The sequence below is a fragment of the Amblyomma mixtum genome, chromosome 1 (assembly GCF_055824585.1).
Source record: "Amblyomma mixtum isolate Tamu chromosome 1, ASM5582458v1, whole genome shotgun sequence".
Taxonomy (NCBI): domain Eukaryota; kingdom Metazoa; phylum Arthropoda; class Arachnida; order Ixodida; family Ixodidae; genus Amblyomma; species Amblyomma mixtum.
Genome location: NC_143012.1, coordinates 146,823,504 through 146,834,961, shown reverse-complemented (window position 1 = coordinate 146,834,961; position 11,458 = coordinate 146,823,504). Strand labels below are relative to the sequence as shown.

The window sequence follows — 11,458 nt, the reverse complement described above, 5'->3', positions numbered from 1 at the left end:
ATCACAGGGGATTTTTTTTTAAATTAATTTATTTATTTTGTGGTGTTGATCAATTTAGAATATTACTGAACATGTCATCGCTTAAAGCTAATTGATTAGAAAAGCAGAAGAAAAAACAACCACTGCCGCCGGTGGGATCCGAACCCACGACCTCCGAATTACGCGTCCGGTGCTCTACCTCGGAGCTACGGCGACGGCTATCAAATCTTCTGCTTTCGGGGGTATTTATGTTTACAAGTAACCTAACCTTGAGAGTGTTCATCAGCGCCACCCACGTTCATAAGCGGCGGACGTAGAACGTCCTGAGTAACCGCAGGTAGTGACGTAGAACGTCATCGAACGGAGAGGGTGGAAGCTGCGTGAGAACCCTCTTATGCTTCCTATGGAGTCAAGGCTGCCAGAACCGAGGCCCTCGCTAAGCAATTAAGCAAACAAGGGAAGGGGAATGAGGGGCTCGTTATTAATATGAAAGAAGCCAACAGCCACAGAAACCAAGGGGCACAGGGGATTTTTTTTTTATTAATTTATTTATTTTGTGGTGTTGATCAATTTAGAATATTACTGAACATGTCATCGCTTAAAGCTAATTGGTTAGAAAAGCAGAAGAAAAAACAACCACTGCCGCCGGTGGGATCCGAACCCACGACCTCCGAATTACGCGTCCGGTGCTCTACCTCTGAGCTACGGCGACGGCTGTCAAATCTTCTGCTTTCGGGGGTATTTATGTTTACAAGTAACCTAACCTTGAGAGTGTTCATCAGCGCCACCCACGTTCATAAGCGGCGGACGTAGAACGTCCTGAGTAACCGCAGGTAGTGACATAGAACGTCATCGAACGGAGAGGGTGGAAGCTGCGTGAGAACCCTCTTATGCTTCCTATGGAGTCAAGGCTGCCAGAACCGAGGCCCTCGCTAAGCAATTAAGCAAACAAGGGAAGGGGAATGAGGGGCTCGTTATTAATATGAAAGAAGCCAACAGCCACAGAAACCAAGGGGCACAGGGGATTTTTTTTAAATTAATTTATTTATTTTGTGGTGTTGATCAATTTAGAATATTACTGAACATGTCATCGCTTAAAGCTAATTGATTAGAAAAGCAGAAGAAAAAACAACCACTGCCGCCGGTGGGATCCGAACCCACGACCTCCGAATTACGCGTCCGGTGCTCTACCTCTGAGCTACGGCGACGGCTGTCAAATCTTCTGCTTTCGGGGGTATTTATGTTTACAAGTAACCTAACCTTGAGAGTGTTCATCAGCGCCACCCACCTTCATAAGCGGCGGACGTAGAACGTCCTGAGTAACCGCAGGTAGTGACGTAGAACGTCATCGAACGGAGAGGGTGGAAGCTGCGTGAGAACCCTCTTATGCTTCCTATGGAGTCAAGGCTGCCAGAACCGAGGCCCTCGCTAAGCAATTAAGCAAACAAGGGAAGGGGAATTGAGGGGCTCGTTATTAATATGAAAGAAGCCAACAGCCACAGAAACCAAGGGGCACAGGGGATTTTTTTTAAATTAATTTATTTATTTTGTGGTGTTGATCAATTTAGAATATTACTGAACATGTCATCGCTTAAAGCTAATTGATTAGAAAAGCAGAAGAAAAAACAACCACTGCCGCCGGTGGGATCCGAACCCACGACCTCCGAATTACGCGTCCGGTGCTCTACCTCTGAGCTACGGCGACGGCTGTCAAATCTTCTGCTTTCGGGGGTATTTATGTTTACAAGTAACCTAACCTTGAGAGTGTTCATCAGCGCCACCCACGTTCATAAGCGGCGGACGTAGAACGTCCTGAGTAACCGCAGGTAGTGACGTAGAACGTCATCGAACGGAGAGGGTGGAAGCTGCGTGAGAACCCTCTTATGCTTCCTATGGAGTCAAGGCTGCCAGAACCGAGGCCCTCGCTAAGCAATTAAGCAAACAAGGGAAGGGGAATGAGGGGCTCGTTATTAATATGAAAGAAGCCAACAGCCACAGAAACCAAGGGGCACAGGGGATTTTTTTTTAATTAATTTATTTATTTTGTGGTGTTGATCAATTTAGAATATTACTGAACATGTCATCGCTTAAAGCTAATTGATTAGAAAAGCAGAAGAAAAAACAACCACTGCCGCCGGTGGGATCCGAACCCACGACCTCCGAATTACGCGTCCGGTGCGTCATGAGGTACCTGAAGCCAAGACCATCACATAGGTACTTCAAAAGTGCTAGTACGCTTGCTACAGTCACTCTTAGTCCAGTAGCTGTCGATTTGCTAAGGAAGCCTTGTTGCCCCTTTGTGTGGTTTTCCCAGCTCCCCAGAAACTCTAAGAATGAATTAAGTTTCTGCACAGCAGGGGAGTTCGGCCGCAGAGCCTCAGCAGGAAAGCGAGACGTCAGGATCTCGATGAGGTCGTGAATGACTCTGCAAAAGGGAAGGAGAGAAGGTTTTACTTTGTTCATTGACAGTATAACTATATGCAAATTGCAATAATAACAGAAAGGGCTACTAAGCAGAAACAAAAATGTGCTACATTAGAACAAATGTGTAGCACTTACTTGAAAAAGTTCACTGTAGCTGTGATGTCACCACAGTGTTCCTCGATCGTGGTCTTGTAGAGCTCCGGCCCATCAATGACTTTTTTCCCAAAAAGCTGAAATGCTAATGAGACCCTCATTCTCTCAAAATTGTTGGGGTTTGTGTGACTGTTAGTGATGCCATGCATTGCCTGGAGAGTGACGCAGCTCCTGGTGCTGTCCACTCTGAGAGCCTTCCGAACCACCTGCATGGACACCTACACCAATGCATTGTGAGAGTCACCGAATATATATGACCATTTTGCAAAAACTAACTATAGTGTGAAGTTCAGCTGCACAAATTATTCAAGCTCACTTTTCCTTCAGGCACTTGGAAGTCAGACTTGAGCAGTCTATTCCTCAGACATTTTATCAAATGCGGGAAATCTGAGATGAAGTAGAGTTGACGATCAGGGTCAACAGGATGCACAGCGTTGCACTTGGCCCCAGTTAATGATGCAGCAATGCCCATTTTGGTCCACATTTTTCTGTTCCAGGTTGCTCTATCTGAAGTAATAAAATCAAACCCGCAGTCCAGCTTTTTCCACTAGGATCACAGCTTCGACCATGATCTTGGCCAGAAGACTGCCTTCTACGTTTCCACATGTGGCAAATGCACCCAGTATTTGGGTCCACTTCCCAACAAAAGGTACAAAAATGATGACCATTCCATGGTCACAGACAGCGTGTTTGTCTTCTGATAAAGAGAAGGCACCAAGGTCCACAAACCCATCCACATGACCTGCTGTGGTCACGGAAAGGTGTTCTGACAGTTTCATCTCGTCCGCTGTGAGACCCCCGTGACGCGAGAAATTGTCCATTGAGGAGGTTGTCTTGCTGATCACTTCGAAAATCTTCTCACTGAATCCAAATCCAGTCCTGTACAGCTGCAGGTATTTGCGAAGTGTGGACTTACTTGGCAGTACTAGGATTTTTTTCTTCCTTAAGTGTTCATACAATCGTGCACTCTTCATCTTCGTAATTTGAAAACTTCATTCCCCTGGTGCTTTTACGTGATGAGGCCTCGAAGATACGAAGTGCTGCCTCACGCTGCTTTGGAGAAAGGGCTGCCATCTTTTCAGTCAGTTCCCCCTCTGCAATAGCTTTGTTTTGGATCATCATTTCATTTAACTGCTTCTTTAGAGAGTTGGTGTTGCTTTTAAGTCGTGCTGTCTTCCGCTTAAGCAACTTGAGTCGATGAGCAAGGGCCCTTCCAGTAGGCAGGCGCACAGCGGCATTTACGCATGATTTTCTGGTAAGCAAGGATTTTCGCAGAATCTTGCACTCGTCGCAGATTTGTCCTGAAAGTAAAGAAAATCAAAAGCACACACGTGAGCAAACATGCCAGCAAAGAAAGCGCCACTGTTCACAAATACAACACAAGCCGGTTGTTTCAGAGAAGGCGAACTAATAAAATAGAGGGCTCGCTGAACAGTCGGAAGTTAACTGTTAGAAATCAGTTAACCAGCTTGCTAGAAACAATCCATTTCTTTATGCCCGCCAACGCTGCCATCACACGACGACGCGACCTGGAGTCTCAACGACACCACGACGCGATCGCCTTGTGGGTGATTTGAATTTGGGTGGTCAAGTGCTGCCGCGTTAACTTCCAGCCTAGGTCCGAACACGCAGCTGAAAGCAACGGATATTGATGTTCCTTCCAATATTGACGACCTGAAGTCTCAGAAATATGCCGAGCTGTTGGCGCTGGCTCGCGAGCTCGGCTACACGTGCAAAGGAAACCCGAAGAAGGCCAAGGTTACACCTTCGCAGTGAACTCTCCTCCTGATGCTGTAAAACACACAGCTTTTTCATGCCATAGTTCTGGTCTTTTCTTCATTTTGACAGATGATGTTGCAAATATTACGGTCTCGACCCCCTCCAACTCAATTCGGCACCAATCCTTGGATGGAGCTTCCATGGTCCGAAGAGATTCTACAGAGAATGAATTACGATCGGCTACAAGCGAATCTTCATGCTCTGGCGCTCCAGCATCATCCTCGTCGCTACAGGACCGGCTCCTGGTTTGATGGCACGCTCTCTTCCGCGGCACTTCAGTAGTTGCTAAAACTTTCCTCCTCCTTTCCGGTCCTTGTCGAGGTGTTGAGGTGGAAAGATACGTAGGGCAGCTCCAGCAATGTTGGTACCGTGCCCGGAGCCAGCGACGGCTTCCCTCGCGGAATCCGCACTTCGTTGCCATTTATCACATGCACATAGTCGCGCAGAACTAAGTGCGGTTCAAGGTGATGTTCGCATACCTCCGAAGAAATTGTGAAAGTTTTATCCTTCCTGTGAAGGTTACGCTCCCATTTCTTGCGAAGATCGTCGTCTTTCGGAGCCGCGAATAGCGACGCTTTGGGTCCACTTGGGTAACCTGTGCCGCAGCCCGGAGCGAAGCAGTGTGAATCTGTCTGCCTCTTCGCCATGCCGTGGACTGCACGCGGTGAAAGTGCACATACACAAGGCACAAGGTAGACACGAGAAGTCCCTTCGCATGAAACACAAAGCAAACGGATGCACAAACACTCGCAACAGTTTTGCCAAACGTAGGAGAGGCAACCTGACGAAAGTCTATCCGTGCCCCATGAGGCCCAGCTGTCAGCGCCGCCGTATGAAAGAGAGCAGCAGCGCCTCTAGCGGCTTTCCAGAGCGTAGGACGACGCTGGAAAGCCAGGCGCTCCCTTTCGGTCGTGCCACTATAATTATTCTAGTTCACTATAGGTCTAGCGGAGGCGCTACTGAGTTTTGGATATGGATTCGTGGCTCGACTAGTAGACGACAGAAGTCACTACCACGGGACCCGTTTTTTGCACGGAGTTAGCATCATCATCATCATCAAAACTTTATTTCCAACTGAATGAAAATCCTTTTTGGATCCCTCGGCACGCAGGCCTAAGGGAGCCCTACTCAGGAGCCTCGCAAACTAAGGTCTGGTGAAGATACATTGTCGCTTCATGGCCTCAGCTGTCAGGCAGATGGTCATGAAAATTTATCCTGCACACTCTACTATGGCCAGGTGCTTTAAGCTGCAGATATCAGTGCTCCTTGTTCGTGAAATTTTCCTCTTGTATCATGGTGCCCCACTGAGTGATTGCTTACTCTAAGGGGTTAACATTACAGGTCTTGCGCAGCTCGTCTGCCTGCTTTCCAAGATGGTCGCTAGTGCGCCAGTGCTCCTTGTTCGCCCTCTCTGTTTGCAAAATCCTAGGTGCTGCTCGTACAGCATCCTTCTGCGAAGTGTAGGATGCTTGGCCTGAACAGCCTTTTGCTGGAGAGTTTCTGATGCACAGACCGCTGGTAGATGGAACTGATTGTGCAAGAAAAGAGTAGGCTTCCTCCAGTTTTTCTGCTGCTTTATCTAGAGCTGAAGAATCGCTGCAGTAAAAAAGGAGACTGCCACACGTCTCCATTATGCTTCAAAAGTTGTCTCACTTCATGAGAACTTGCTCCTCCTCCATGCCCTGCCTGGCTGTCTGGTTCGTTTTCTTGATCATCAGCAGTAGCACCCCACGAAACACAAAACGTCTTACGAACGTCTCAGAACAGCTTCAAATATCTACAAACGTCTTGCGCTGTGTTCAAACGTCTCATAGATGTCGACAAGCAGAAGTTTCCTCTGCGACGTCTCTTAAACATCTGCAGTCAGACGTTTGCTGTGAAACTTCTGTGAAACATCTGTAGTCAGATGTTTTCTAGACTTGTTTCTAACACGTGGAACTTGAGACCACGTCAAGGAGATGCGCCAGTAATCAGAAGAGTTGCCACCGTGGATTAAACATGCTGTAAATCACGGCACATAAATTAGATGGCTCTCTTGCTTGACGTTTCGAAGAGCAGGCGCGCCGGTGCAAAGACCGCTCTTTGTATTCGAACACAGAAAGCGCGTTTTCTCCTACGGAGCCCGAATCACGTTCCACATCGAGTGCAGCTAACCCGCCACTCGTAAGGCTGGATTTAGGTAACATATAATGGCCCTGAAAGCCGACGGTAGTTACGCGAGTGAAAAAATTTGCTTCATGTTGCGAACGCCTCTGTTACGCCTCGGCTAGCTGGCGGCAGCATGCGGATTTACAGGCGCAGCGCACGCTGCCTTCGCCGCCTTCCCGCCGCCTTCGCCGAGCTCGCTCGCCGCTGTTTATCGCGCAGATCACCCGCGCGCTATCTTTTCGTGGCGGCGTATCTTGGAGGCAATCTTTCTTGAGTCACGCCGCAGCTTGCTGCTTGGTGTCGCTCCGCACGGTGGCGATGCAGGATAGTTTGCCAAAGTGGTTTTAACCGTTTAAAGCAGAAAAAAATCTTAGTGGAAGCTGCAAGTGCTTAGTTTTACATGAAAGTATTAGATTCAATTTGTTTTTTGGTTCTTTGATCATTTGTTTATTTTTACGTTTAGAAATTTAGTACTTCATTTGGTCATTTGGCGTTGCAGAGGCTAGCGATAGCTACGCGCGCGAAGCGGATGCTGCGCACGTTGTAGTACGTTTCGCTGCGCACTTTTTTCCGCGCTGGTTGGCACTTCACGCCGCTGCAGTTTGCATTTTCCCCTTTTTCTGCGGTATCGTTTACTACCAGTGTTGCACTGAGATGTGAGCCTCGTTTTCCGCAAAAGTAAGTAACCTTCTGTGGCGAAAGTTTCCGCTTTGCCGGCTAAGCCACTAACGCGCCTGATTGAACCTTTGGTTTACAAATCACAAAACAGTATCAGCCAGTGTTTTACATACCAAAGTGCAGCGTTGAATGTATTAAAACAGGGCATTTGCATGTATTTGAGCTTTTGTTAAGTGGATACAGCTAGGCTGCTATCGCATGCGAGTTGCTTTCTTTACCAAGGCGATGACAAGGTGAACGAGACAAAGCTTCAAACCAACCAGCTTTGTTTAAGCGTACGTTGATAAGGCGCGAATTTTTTCCTACACATTTATTAAAGTCTGTGCTCTATTGCATTCTGGCAAGGTTTTATTCTTGCCAAGTACTCTCATCTGGCCACCTGTGTGCTCCAATTCTCCTTGCTGTGATTGCCGTCAGTGAAACTCGCGTTAAAAAGGCTTTGGTTATCTTAACTGCGTCAAGCTTTTATTTCATTGCGATTGAGAGCCCCGGCACAAAGGTAGTTTACTCAGTGGTGCTGCTCTGTATGTGTGCAGGCTGTTTGACAGTGCAGTGAAGTACTACGGCTCTTTGCAGGCATGGCAGCTTTTATTTTTTGGAAAACCATTGCACCGTGCACAGCTGGCGTTGTCCCTACTTCACTGTGTACATTTCGTTTTGGGTACAGGCTGTTCAACAGTGGTTTTCAGAGGACCTCCTTGCCTGCTCAACTTCTCAAGTTTTGGTAAGCACACTTTGCAGCTGACACCTTTTCTTTCACTTCATGATTTCTTGTATAGGTCTAGGCTCTTTGCTAATGTTCATTCCACAAGCCCCATTATTTGTTTGTCCTTTAGAACTCCAACTGTTGGCCGGAGGAGCAAGGACCTGGTCTAGTTTCACGCAAATTAATAGCAGCACCTTGTACTTGGTTGTTCAGACGACTTGGCCTGGAGATTGTTTCAGTTCTGAGGTGGGAACCTGGACTAATGCTTCTTGTGCAGTGGTGTAAGTAATCTCTTGCCCACTGTTTGAGCTTCATCGTACAGATTAGAAAGGGCTTCTTTGGCAATGCAGTGTAAGGAACCTTATACACATGCACTTTTGTCTTATCTTTCAGATTTGCCCTGTGTGGCTGTCAAGTTAACGTCCAAGATTTAACACATCTCTGGTGTATACTGAAGTGATGCAGGCATTACCAGGACAGCAGCATCTCTGCTATGTTTTCATGCGACGGTGCAAGATGTCAAACATCAACCACTTTTGATTCAGCCACATCTTGCAGGTAAGAGAAAGCCTGTTTGCAAGATGCAGCTTAGGAGGTTCTATGAGTACAGTGTGCATCACAGTAAGGCAGTGCACTTGCTATTGACTGCTTGGCTTTCAGTGTCCATGCACGCTGTTTGAATTCTGCTTCTGTTAAAGGCCTCCACAGTGATGGACTTCTTGAGCTTATGGTGAGCCGTAGCACTCTGCTGAAATGCCGCTTGCAATGACATCATATGCATATATGTTTTTGGTTAGCTTATTTTATTGCCTGTGTTGTCACTCCTTGCCATTTTCTGGTCTTATTTGCTTCCGACTCCTCATTGGCCATTCTACATGCACCTGACTGACTGTGCTTTTGGTTACTCTAATATTTTTCACTTCTGCAGGCTGCTGAACAGAGCTGGATTTGACTTCCCCTTGTTACCGTCTAGTTGGCATCCTCCTTGCAAAAAAAGCGATGTTTGGAACACCTAGCGAGCTCTTCATTGCCATCCACATCACAGCAACTTAATCATCAGCGCATCTGTTGTGAACAAGGCCTGGGGCCAAATGAATGTTTGATTTAACAATTGGTTGCTGCTCGACACTTTCCTGCCATCCAAGTGCTTACCATCGTAATGTCAGCCAAACCAGTGAAGCTACCTCCTCCATGGCTTCTAACATTAATTTCCTGGTCCCTTTCTTTTATTGTGTGGTTGTATGCACTGGATTCAATAAAGAGTAACGCAGTGACTGAAAAGTGTGCTAGCACATGCATTTATGGCTCATTACTACAGCCATACATCCCTTGTAATGTGGGCTTATTGTTCGGGTCATTGCAAATCAGCTTTGAGTTCATTTTTGAGTGTATACCAGAAAAATGAACTGTAACATTTTTAAAGATTTAGAGGGTTTAAAGGCAGCACTAAAAATCAGTCTTGAAATGCGTAAGATATTACAGGCACCCATTTCGGAAAAAAAAAGGAACGTCTAAAAAAATTCTAGAAAAGTTCTACCTCAGAAGTTTTCTAGCCGTATACAAGCGTAGCGTTAGCAGAGCTAATAGAGGGCTAGTAAACGTCTAAGTCTAAAACACTGCTTAGATGAAACTTCTTCTAGATGTCAAGCTTTTTCCTGCGAGACTTTTTTTAGACGTCTATTAGCGCTTTTTGTGTTTCGTGGGACAGGCTGTCACAGTAACATGAGGCCGATTTAGGTAGCTTTCAGGAAGGTCAGCAAATGAACTCTCAGTCAGCCTGAACACTGCACAAAAGTGCTTGCACGGAAACTTTGTTGCTGCAAAATCTAGTCACGTGCAGTTCGGCCGTGCAAAATCCACCGTGTGCTAGCTAGATGATGACTGTGACTGCACGAGGTACTGCCCTGCCACAGATTTTGCCTTGATGTCTTCATGCGTGTACTCGCCTGCAATGCACATCCTCTGCATTACAGGCTTAATAAAAGCTGGTGGCCAGTTGTGCAAATATTTTGGGATGTTGTTCTTGTATGTCTGGTACGATTATGACAGGGTCATTACCTTTCTTTGGTGCTGATGTTGCCTGTCAGGCAGAAATTGCTTGACAAGTATCAGTATCGTTCAAGACTTTCTGTCATGGCTGTTTTTGGTGTTATGCTGCTTCAAGGTTTTGTTTTGCGCTCCTGTGCCATTATTTGTTGTCAACACTATATCATAGCCTAAACTATATGCACGCACCCACATTTCTTTCACTCTCAGCCAGTGTGTGTCAGTGTAACATCTGAAATATTCATTTTTTCAATGCTGAGATGCATTGAGATCATTAATGCATTGATTCATTTCTTCCTCAGAGGCTGCATTGGCTATTCTTCGCAGCAGAAAGAGGACATCTTCTTTTGCAACGATGCAACTCTCGGACCTGTTTAGCCACGTTCCCCATGCCTGCTCTCTATGAGAATCACAAACTGTGATTTGGCTTTGGGGGAAGCTGCTCTGAAGGGCATTGATTTCTGCCTGTCTGTAGTCAATCATCCAGTACTGCGGATTGAAGTCGGGGCACCACTGCCTGAACACTTCAAGGGCCTCTGCGACGCAGGCACCTGGACACATGTAGCCTTGTGCCGTCCTGACGACAATGAAGAAAAGTGGCAGAGCATAGTCTGTGATTTTGTTCGTTGCATCCAGTCAGGAAACTGACTGTCCTTATTTTATGAGCATTTCTTTCATAAATTTTGACTGGTAACGAAAAAAGGAGTGTTTCCTCGCATTCCTGCTCCATTTGCTCCAAAACGTCATCGCTTGGAAGGCTATTGATTTGTTCAGTTTTCTTCTGATACTGTCTGTAAAAGAATTTGCTATCAAGCTTCTCTCTCTGATATTTATCAATTAACTGCTTAGCATTTTCTTGATCATAACAGCTAAACTTATCTCTGCGAAGAGCAGCTTTTATATGGTTGCGTATGTCTTCCTGTGTTGGGAAGAATGCTGTTCAGCTTTACGATGGCTTGTTTTTCCCTCCCAACAGGCCGTCTTGTACGTAATAGTCAGGGCACTTCTTTTCCTGTACCGATGTCACGCACTCACAAACAAGGTCCTGAATTCGTGCCGGCACAGCTTTGTTTACAGTCTGGCTGAAGCCTGCCATTTCACTGAACTGATGAGCATGGTGGAAACTCATGGGTGAGATTGCCACATAGATGCACTGCTCGGTTCTGCAGTTTTTATGGGCCTTTTGCTCCTCAAGTTTTCTTATTTTTGCCGCCTTCATTGGCAGAGATTTTTCTATCCCTGTGGGTTGAGGGATGTCAACCGTAAATGCTAGCAGAACAATGAACACACAAAAATCTGATCGATGTAAGACTTAACACATTGAAGTAAGCTCACTCTTTTGTGTGGAAAAGATCCTTTCTTACATATTAAACATCAAAAGAATTAATTTATCAGGGGCCAAGTCAAAGAAGTGTGGTTTAGCATGAATTTTCTTAATACCTTTGTTCTTGCCTCCAATGACGTTAACTAGGCTTGCTTTTTCCACATAGCATTTCTTATTAATTGATTGGGTTGAACTCGAGGTTACAGGAAAGTTTTATTATT

At 46.0% G+C, this 11,458-nt stretch overlaps 1 pseudogene; it reads right to left on the bottom strand.

The window, feature by feature from the left end:
• Nucleotides 1–10,162: 10,162 nt before the first annotated feature.
• LOC149367883 (uncharacterized) lies at nucleotides 10,163–11,132 on the bottom strand (annotated as a pseudogene).
• Between the last annotated feature and the right edge of the window lie 326 nt (nucleotides 11,133–11,458).